The sequence below is a fragment of the Haliotis cracherodii genome, unplaced genomic scaffold, assembly GCF_022045235.1.
Source record: "Haliotis cracherodii isolate W230 unplaced genomic scaffold, xgHalCrac1.p SCAF_27, whole genome shotgun sequence".
Lineage (NCBI taxonomy): Eukaryota > Metazoa > Mollusca > Gastropoda > Lepetellida > Haliotidae > Haliotis > Haliotis cracherodii.
Window position 1 is genome coordinate 5,411,574 of NW_027266283.1, and position 11,693 is coordinate 5,423,266.

Here is an 11,693-nt window from a genome sequence, read left to right on the forward strand (position 1 = left end):
GTGATTCATAAATAGAAGCCCTCTCATTTTCCTAAGAAATGTCTACCAAAAGCAGTGTCGACTTATGATTCCAACTGTATGAGCATGTATTTCATTCATAAACATTCATTAAGATTCATAAACATATTCTCATAATATTGTCGAATTCGAATTCGATTTTGCTTTTGGCACTTTTTGCAATGTATTCCATTCACAGATACTCAAGATCTCATGTATACGCTCTTTCTGACGCCTGAATGAGATTGAGAGACCTTGACTTTCAATAACAGAATCAGGTGTCGCAGAAGGTATATCAGTTATAAACTTTAAGGCTCGAACATCTGTAACATGTTACAGTGGGGAAAATCAATCGCGGAGATGGTCGCGGATTCAAATTCTTGGAAAACATTGATCAGTCAAAAAACAAGAAGTTGCTTAAAGACTATTATTGTACCCTTCATGTCAGACGTATAAGCTATGGGCATGTCACATAAAATTGCACATTGTTAGCGTAATGTATAAACAACATCAGCATCAGCATCAAGAATGTTGCTCTAGTCGGATGCTTCTCATGTTTGCAAATGAAAGTAACAAATGATTATTGAGGCCTACTGTAAGTATGATCGATGAGACAAAGGTGAACGTCTGGTTTTTTTTCAAATATTTTTTATAATTTTATTGTGGTCAAATGATACGATTTTAAAACACACCAGGTTTTGTTTGCGTTTGATGAAATTCCGTATTTTTGGTGGTCCTTTCTTAAACACTTGTTTTTATCGACTGTGAGTGAGGGATTTGGCACATGGTATCCATATTATTGTTAACAACAGAAGACACCAGATGATCGAAAACAGTCCGGGGGTAGTTGTTCCAAATGTCAACCAAAGATTGGCCTAACAGAGCTGGCAGGTTCTGATCCTGTCGTAGGCGTTGTGTCATTTCATTCCAGACATGTCTGGGGAAACCGCCGGCCATGGCAGTACAGCAATGTTGTGAAAGCTGTGGGCGGGCAGTATCCTGCATTTGCACAAAGTGTAACTATTGCTTACTTATTTTTATATATTTTAAAATGAGTCGTATAAGTGCGAATGCAGGGGTGTGTGAGGAGTACGCGCCTCAAGTCAGTGTGGGTCGTCCAGTTGAGCGTGAGAATGCCAAAACACCAGTACATGTTGGTCCAAAATCGAGCGTAAGTACTTCGTATGTTTTCATAGTCAGTTATTGTAGAACTGTGTACATTATTAAGATATTGAATGTACAGTAAACTATATACGGTGTTGATTATACTCAACCGCAAAAGAAGGCAAATCAAGTTTTTTGTTTGTGAAATACACAAAATAATAATTTGTGAAAAGAAATGTCTCCAAATGTCAAGAGACGCATTGAAGAAACACTGTTCACTATTTACATATCATTCATTTTGAGCACGTCGCAGGAACGCAGTCGTTTGTAATGTGATGTAAAATAACATGTGCACATCCGTACTTGCTTCGTCGTGATAGTCCACAACTATGATTGTCGTGCGACAGTTCCCTTATACATGTCTGTGTAGACATTTATCAATGTGTCATTGTGATGTAAAATAACATGTGCACATCCGTACTTGCTTCGTCGTGATAGTCCAGAACTATGACTGTCGTGCGACAATTCCCTTGTACATGTCTGTGTAGACATTTATCAATGTGTCATTGTGATGTAAAATAACATGTGCACGTCCGTACTTGCTTCGTCGTGATAGTCCAAAACTATGATTGTCGTGCGACAATTTCCCTTGTACATGTCTGTGTAGACATTTATCAATGTGTCATTGTGATGTGAAATAACATGCGAGATGTTTTATAGCTGAACCGTTTTGATTGCATTGTGTAGAAATACTACTGCAATGGACCTACTGCGGTACAACACTACGACGTCCATCTTGTACCAATATTAGTATGTGTAGAAAGCTAGGATGTAATTAGTAGTATAAGAGTGCAAGTGTGTAATTTAGGAGTGTTAGTTTAGTATTGAGGTAGTGTTAGGATTAGAAGTAATAGAGTTCGATAAGTAGTTAGTAGAATGTATGAAACTATTTTTCTCTCTTTGTAATGAATTATAATTAGTTATTCTCTCTTCTTGGGTTCTGTCGTTTCTGTTGTTGTTGTTTTGTTGTTCCACGCCGCACTCAGCAATATTCCAGCTGCTGGATATGACGGCAGTTTGTAAAATAATCGAGTCTGGACAAGACAATCCAGTGATTGATATCATGGGCATCGATCCCTGCAATTGTGATCGATGACATACTTCGACCAAGTCAGCGAGCCTGACCACCCGATCCCGTTAGTCGCCTCTTCCGACAAGCATAGTCACCTTTCACGGCAAGCATGGGATGCTGAAGACCTATTCCGGATCTTCACGGGTCTGCAATCATGTATAGGGAGTTATACGCATTCCAGCAGACTAAAATAAAACCATGATTGCAACTAACGCATGACCAGTAAAGCGTCACACAAGGGGCATGGGTGGTTCAGATAACTCAGGCGCCGGAATTCTCTGAACTGGGTTGCGTACATTGGGCGTTGCAGAATATATTAAATTAGCATTGGAACATTTGAACTGAAACACAACTTACACCTTGTCGAGGTGGGTTAAAACAATATGGTTGTCTCTTGTCAGTAAGATCGATTAAACTGGGAATTGAGTAGACATACTTCTTTTTATATCGTACTGATCTGATTATGGCGTTGGTCCGTAATGAAACAGCTTTGACACATACCAAGAGATTTCCCTTTTTATAATTTTTTTGGTTAACAGCATACGATTATTTTTACCGACCTGGTCTTACAGAACGTTATTTGGCATCGTTATTACTGCAGGAACCCTAGTTTAATCTGACATCTTGACGTGTTTTCAAACTCAGAGCACAATACAGTGTCTTAAACGTGAAATGTGCAGATATTGAGTATAGGATTTGTTTGTTTGTTGTTTAACGCCTCATGATCAGGACTATTCTTGTATAAGATGGTGCATACAAATAAGACTCAATGTGCCACAGTGTTCAGGCCTGAATCCTGTTGTTTGTTTGTTTGTTGTTTAAGGCCGCACTCAGCAGTATTCCAGCTACGGCGGTCTGTAAATGATCGAGTCTGGACGCCTGAATCATGTATATACACTATGAAAATTCTACAAAGTATTTTTCAAACATTGTCTGTATGTAAACACTTACGTTTTATTGAAATAGTTGGGTTTTTTTATTGGCCTGCGGAAACAATTGATACAAGTATAATAAATCAACCAAAACAAACTCAACCAATAGTTAATGTTATCCTGTCAATAAATTCATAGCCCGTGTAATTGGGACATGCATGTACAAGTACAAAATTTAACCCATAAACAGAAATGAATTAAGCCCAATTGATCCATTCGTATAAACTCTTTGAAAAATATCATAATTTCAATAAACACGTTCATGCACAATATTCATATTGAAACTGACTCTCAACTATTGCGTTGTGTGTAATTATGTTAGTTAATTTGAAGCAGTCAAAGTAGTCACTGGCCTAACCAAGTTGCGCGCTAACGTATTATAGTCTGAAACGTTGTTGCTATTAAACAGTAGTTTTGTACTTTTCTTTTCGATTGGAAGCAAGATATCTCGAGAATAGCTTCCACATACTTATAAATATAACCTTTAGAAATAATACTCCCCAGTAATGTGTTTCTCGTGATATCAATGCAATACATTTTGCACAGATGCCACTTTTGAACCACTCTTTGTACTGGTATTAACACCAAATAAATACTGAGTCATGCGGAAGCACATCCGTCATCAGTCAAGCATATGATTGTCTCTCGTAATTTGAGAGCGTATCATTTATCATCCCAGATGCTAAACACATCCAAATATTGACTGCAACATAGTATTGACCAGTCAAGAACAGTAGGTCAGCATGAGCACTGAATAAATCATACAGTCACCGTCCTGCAGAATATCAAAGAAATGATATATAGCTTACTTAGCTATTAAATAGAAATAGGTTTCTGTTTTGTATTACTATCATGTTAAATGCTTGTTGGTACTATACTATGTAACGACATAGTATTAGATGCACTAATATTATACCAAGTGTCAGCTTTGTTTAAAAATGAGTGATTGAGAGTGATCAGGGTTGTTTGTTCAGGGTTATAGCATTGATGGCCTCAGTAAAGTTTTCGAATGACATCTGGAAAACATTTTCAATATGATGATTTCCGACGCAATTCCTTATTATGACTTCTATCATATTCTAACAATTGACTTGCCTTGAATGTGTTTGTGACGCGTGCTATAGGTGAATCAGGATATGCTCGCATTTGTGGGAACAATTGGTATTTCCACTTTATGAGGGTGATTCATCAACACATTCTAAAAATAGAGTCGGAATCGTTCAAAGGACTCTGCGTTTGGTAGAAATGTCGCATGATTATGGAATGTTTTGTTTTTTTTGCTTTTGTTTATTGACCTGAAAATTCTAAGGGATGAAGGTTCAAGACTTTTACCACTTCTGTTTAACCCACGACAAACCTAGAAGCAAATTCTAGGTGAATATTGGATTCGAACACACTATCATAGGTTTCAGGTGCGCCGCAAGGGGAGCAACTCTTCACAGCGAATTGCAGCATTTTAGATGCCTGGGCCATCCGCACCCATTGTTTAAAGGATGAACTGTATGTTCGTTGTACGTTTTTGTCTGAACATGATTCGTTTCGATGGATGTAAATGAAATGACACTTGGAAATAGCTTTCGTAAGAACACATATAATACTACACGTATAATCTTACAGCTTCGTTTTTCAATACGATCAGTGGGATAGTCACGAGGTAAGGCATCAGCTCGTCACGATGCGGCTTCAAACGGGGCATTAAAGATAATTAACATACTTTTATCAAGCACAAATTAAAGGTGATTTTGCCAAACTTTAAAAATTATAACATCAACTGTCGTTTTCCCTTCAACAAACTAAAGTCTATAATTCCAATCAGACTTGAAGGAAAACATTTAGATTCCAAATTCCAATATATGAATGTATTGCTGTAATGTCATTGAAACGTGCTGAGGATGCAAATTTAACAGCAAGAACATGCAAACATTTATTCTTACATTGATTTCCAATAGAGCAGAAAAGATTACCAAAAGGGTAAACAAAAACGTGCATGTCTCTCCCACTGAGACGTCCTATTCTATACAGAGGTTCTAAAGAAAACATTCATTACAAACACCGCTGTTACTAATATTACACGTTTATATGTAACATAACTGATGCGGTCAGTGAAACGAGTAATGCCAGCAAATATGGCCTTGGGGAGCAAATAATACAAAGTCGTATAATGTGGCATTTTGTCGCGGACAACATACATCCTTCAGCATTTACGTACATCAAAATATTTTATATGTCTGATCACAGACGGGCTTTGGAAAAACGGCAGTAAATCGTTCACGGTTTGGGCACCTTGTGCTTCATAAAGTCTCTGCGAATGTCATTACCCATTCGCTTTTGCAGAGACGTAGTCAGAGAGCTAATAATGACCGCTAACTCGGATTGATAATACTGGGAAGAAGACAGTAAATCGGGCGACCCCGCTGGTCATTAAATCAGGCATGCACCATCATCTTAAACACAGTACTACACACAGCAGGACAATAGGTGACTTGAAGTGGTTTGCATCGGATGCTTGATTCTATTACCAAACATACGCGTTCATATTTCCTTTGCGCTTGGAGGTTATACGGTCTCTTTTAGTTCTTCAGTTGCAGATTCTTGTTAGCTCACCTTGATCCAAATATATTGATGAATTATTCGTAGGGCAGGACATGCTTATAATTTTCGGGAACACCAGTCCTGGTACAATAACTGATTTTCAGTGATCCATTCATATAATTGTCATCGCTATCGTGTCTTTGTCACCGCTATCTTGCCTTTAACGCCAAAATGAATCTGTTTCGTCGGATAATCAAGACTGGTTATTCTTTGGCGTTGACGTTTTATATTTCCAAAGATTTCACTTCTTTTCAGAAACTACTTAGAAGGCTATACGTATGTACATCATAATAAGGAATATTAAGGCATAGCACCAGGTGAAATCTGTACATGCTGAGGTAATCATTAAATGTTTCTCACATACTAATTAGTTATACACAATTACATCCACAATCAAACAACCGTGAAGATCCGGGTTAGAATTGGTCTTCAGCAACCCATGCTTCTCGTGAGAGGCGACTGACGGGATCGGGGAGTCAGGCCCATGATCAGTGACTTGGTTGATGCATGTCATTGTATACCCAAGTAGATCGATGCTCATGATGTCAAGATTATTGTTAGCTCACCTGGATAAGTAAATGGTCGAATTACCTTTTAGTCATCACTTCTTTTCAGATTTTCAGAAACTATCGAGAAGACAAAAACCTACGTAAGTACGTCATAATGAACAATATCACAGCATAACGCAATGGGGATCGATGACATGCATCAACCAAGTCAACGAGCAGACCACCCGATCCCGTTAGTCGCCTCTTACGACAAGCAAAGACGCCTTTCACGGCAAGCATGGGTTGCTGAACAGCTATTCTACCCCTAATCTTTCACGAGTCTGCAGAATTGGAAGTAGAAGGATCAAAATAAAAACGAAAGACCAGCTGGTTACATCCGCTCTACATTATATCAAACCAGTTCCAAAACCTGCAACTAATATTGGGTGTTAGAAATATATCTTATGTCGTAGCAAAGTGTTTTATATATATTTTAATGTATGTTATCTTACATGTCTTCTTATCATTGATCGATTTAGAAGTCTCTCGTAACTCCACGAGGGGTGGCTCAGTTTTTTATATGAAATCGTATTTTATTGTATTTGACTAGTATCATATCTGAGGGGAGGCTGGAATACAATATCTGTCTGTCTGTCTGTCTATACAACAAAAATGCCTGCTTGCCGACGCCGTCCAGTTAATCGGACGTCTTTGTCTGCCTTTGTTTTTGGCGTGTTGTAACTTCGCATTGCAGTTGTGTCATGTATCTAAATGATCAGATAACACAAACTCAAATAAACAGATCGGCAATTTGCTAGTGAGAGAGGAAGAAATAATTTTCAATTGACACATGCACCAAAACCGAATAGCATTAATGTTGGAAATCAAAAACCATATTCTGCTATTTAAGCTTGGGCAAGATACCTTACAAACTTTTAGTCCTGTTCTGAAAAAACAACATGGTCAGAGCAAATGGTGGCTTTCAATTCTTATTCATCAGGTGTAATCACAACGAAAAGCCTACTGAAGCGCTTTGGAAATAACAAGCAATTTAGTTGACAATTCAAGTTAAGAACTTCCAATGGCGTGCTCGCTATGTATGTCTCCCCGCTGTTACTGTTAGATATGGCAGTGCACCGGTCAAAAAACATTCTCAGCTTAAGAGATAAAGAAATTCTTGGGCAAAAATCTCATCCTTGGATACGGTGAAAGTAAAAAGGGACACTAGGTGGAGGCTTTAACCTGTGCACTGACACGCGAGTATTGCCAACAAGAAAATAGCTCTGTTCATGATCTGCATTCTTATGGCCGACAAATGCAAGCATTATTCCTTTGGTAGAACTGTACTTTCCTCTGAGGGACCCTCCTATCATCTTTTCTCTCAAGACCCGGGGCAGAATAGGTCCTCGGCAACCCATGCTTGCTGTAAAAGGCGACTATGCTTGTCGAAAAAGGTGACTAACGGGATCGCTGACTTGGTTGATGCATATCATCGATCCCAGTTGCGTGGATTGATGCTCATGATATTAATCACTGGATTGTCTTGTGCAGCTCGATTATTTACAGACCGCCGTCATATAGCTGGGGCATGCACATCAGTTATGCGACTCCACCTGCTTCCAGGTGTATATGCATGGAACTAACGCCTAAGACCTGGGGTCGATTCCCAACATGGGTACAATGTGTGAAGCCCATTTCTGGTGTGCCCCGCCGTGATATTGCTGGTATATTGCTAAAAGCTGCGTAAAACAATACTCACTCACTCCTTGTATGAGTTGGATAAAAGGATTGAAAGACACTCCTCTTTCTTTCAACAATGGTAATGTCCTGCTTGACAACGGTGGGGGGCACTTCATGTATTATTTAGCGATGACGCCAAGAATCCAATCAAAACTTCATCAAGTTCATCAAGTGAATTCACGTGCACTCTTCTGCATACATACACTATGAATACCACCTGAGGGGGGGGGGGGGGGGGCATGTACATCAGGATGCACGTCCGCCTGCTTTCATGTGTATATGCATGGAATAAGCGGACCCTTGTAACAGTACACATAAAATAAGACCTATTCACTATTCAACTCATCATTAAGCACCTACCAGATCACTCCTCACGGCAACTTAGTCTTTATCGGGGTAATGAAAAGCCTCTTTGACCTTGGCCTTTAAGTAGTTTTGTCATCACAGGACAGATCTAGTAGAACATTAAAATGACACTTGTGTCCTTGCTAGTTGTGGCAGTCTTAACTTGCCGCCTTATTGAAAATATATACTAATTATAACAGTTCCAGTGAGTGTAGGATTTTTTTGTTGTGCTTTCAATATGATATTGTTAACACATTTGGGACAAAACACCTCAAGCAAAAGTGAAATGTATCTTTAATTGTATATACGAAATGTTGATATGTTGATAAATCGTTATGTTTGAATGGATACAATGTGCATTTCCCAATGGCATCTACGTTTTGTATTTAACATCTATACAAGAAGATGCCACCTCGAAACAGTGTCATATAAGCATGTTCTGTCACAGAAGCCCGTTTGTAGACATTGATGGCATCTGGATAAAGAGCCCACTAATAAACATGATGTTTATTGAACTCTTCCAGTATATATGTTCCAAGTGCCCCTTCTTGTACAAGAGTGGCCACATTAATTTCTACCCATTTTAACTTCGACATAATGTATGGAGAGTTCAGTGTTACGTTTCAGACTTGGGATCGTGAGCTCAGGTTTGAGTGCAGGCATTATACGAGACTTCCCCATACGTGTAACTCTACACTGTTACAGTAGTTGATCGTGATTCGACGGAACGGATGAGGGTGTACAGTATCAGTTATTAACCTCTTTGTTATCTCGTAAGAAAACATTCGTCAAGAGGACATCCCAATCATTATCATGAGCCGTTGTATGAGAGTATCGGGACTGACCTGTTATTGCCATCAATAAATGGTCCGGAATGTCTCCATTAGCGCGTATCTTCCCGATTATCGTATGATTCTGTGCACAGCTGAGTGATATTAGGCTTATCGAGTAGATACAAATTACAATTTTATCTCAAACAGTTTATATCAGGTTATCTTTCTTGGCGTGATTATCCATTTTTGAATGGGTCAGAATGTACAAAAAAAAGAATGTTTTGTTACTATGATTTGCAGCTGGAAATGTATGTTTCCTATTCTGTGTTTTTAACATTTAGATTTTCGATGTAAATGATGAAATTGCAAATAAATATTTACATATGATACCTTTTACACGTTGTGTATAAAGAATACAGAACTTGAAAATGTCTGTCATTGAAAAATAAGTAAATAAATAATACTAAGAAGGACTAAAATATCAGCAATTAAAAAAACAGCCGATGCAATTCCCTAGTTTCACGTGGAGTATATGTTACCGTGTTTGTTCAAGTAAACACTTGACTTGCCTTTGCCTGTGTTTGTTCAAGTGAACACTTGACTTGCCTTTGCATGTGTTTGTTCAGGTGAACACTTGACTTGCCTTTGCATGTGTTTGTGATGGGTGCTCACCTATTCACGAATACCTAGTGTCATCCCTTATTCATAGTGATTCATTAACGCAGGGTTATAATACAGTCGGAATTGTACAGTGAATTCTTCTTTAAGCAAAGATTTGTTATGATTATAGAATGGTTTTGTCGTTTTGTGTACTTAAATACCAGAGCATATTTGATTTTGTTGTTGTTGTTGTTGTTTAAAACAGAGTATTCCATCTACATGACAACAGACTGTTAATAATTGAGTCTCAATCAACTAGAACAAACCCGTGATTGATATTATGATCAACAATCCACGCTGTTGGAGTACGATGACATGCAACCAACCAATTCCCAGAGCCTCACTGTCCAATATATTTTCTCTGCCTCTGCTGTATATAACTGCTATAACTTGGCCCCTGTTTTTGTTTCTTGGTTTGTCAGCACCATACCCATGCTCATGCCTTTCACCAAAATGGTAAACGCCGGGGACCTGCATCACTTCGGGCTTTCCTCCCACATTAAGCTGACACGCCGTGATTTAACTGGAATACTGTTAAAAGCGGCGTTAAACCCAACTCACTCACTCACTTATTGTAATACATAGTTAAACACTTCACCGTTACATAGTGATATATTACCAAAGGAAGGACTCATGCCTTGTAGTAATTGATATTTCATTTGGTTTGTTTTAATCAACAATTACATGTGTTCTTAATTTACTTCGCCTGAACAAATTCAAACTGACATTCTCAGCGTTTTAAAAGAAAGTCTTTTTGGAAGATATCCTTTCATTCAAATTCAATTAGATATATTATTTGCGACATGATTCCATGTGGTCTAACTAAGCTTTTAGTTTTAGTCTTATAATCCCAAGTATGTTTATAACGCGATTTCTGTTCTTAACCAGATTTAAGATCCATTAAGATTCGACTTGATTTTGGAAAAAGCAAAGCCAGGATTATTGATCAAGTCAAGATCTAAGTGAGCAAACACAATCATTGTCGATTTCAATAAACCCAAGACAAAGCCATCTAGCCTCAACATAATTAGAAATTATCGATAGAAACCAGATTGGAACGTGGGGAGGAATACAGATTTATTCTCTCCAAATTCATCTAATTCTTTCAACAAATATTTTCTTTCCGGATCCACGCAGACTCGATCGACTTCTGTGAGTAATTTGGACACAGAGAGTCTGTTTTTGCATCATTCTATGTTTAACTTCTTCCAGTGACTTTTATGTAATGTACCCACTTGGTAAAGTCACTTTTTTCAGTCAATGTTCATTATTACTTCGATTTGGTCAAAACATGTCAGCAAGTACATGCTTTTTATGCCACGACATGGAGAGTGATTGATTTACCAGGCTAGAACCTCGTTTAATCAAGCAAATTTGAGTATTAACCTAATCAAAAGGCTGCGTTTTGTTGGGAAATTGATTTATAATAGTTTCGCTTCTGAAAAATGTTAAAGTCTAGAAAGAGTGATATTGAAATAGCAATTATTGTGTCCCTGGACGTGAGAAGCTCAAAGCGAATTTATGTTGACTATTCGGCATGGATACACTTTCCATAAAACGACCCCTGAGGCATTCTGGGGGATAATCCGTGTCCCATGCTGGTCATTGTGGCCATCGATCCTGGAACATGGTGCAATTGGCAAGGAGGCAGAATAGATTCGATAAATGCACAAGATACAAAGGCTAGTTTTAAAGTCCAAAGTGAAGATATAACTTCTTCTTATCTGAAGATCATAAAACATATAACATTGAATTTAATAAGAAGACGATTTAAGTAGCAAAAGAATGTACCTGACTTACAAACAGTTTGTCATTGGACAGTAACATGGACTTGTTTGTACCTTTCAACTCTCTCACTTTCCATAAAACGACCCCTGAGGCTTTCTGGGGGGTATCCCGTGTCCCATGCTGGTCATTGTGGCCAACGATC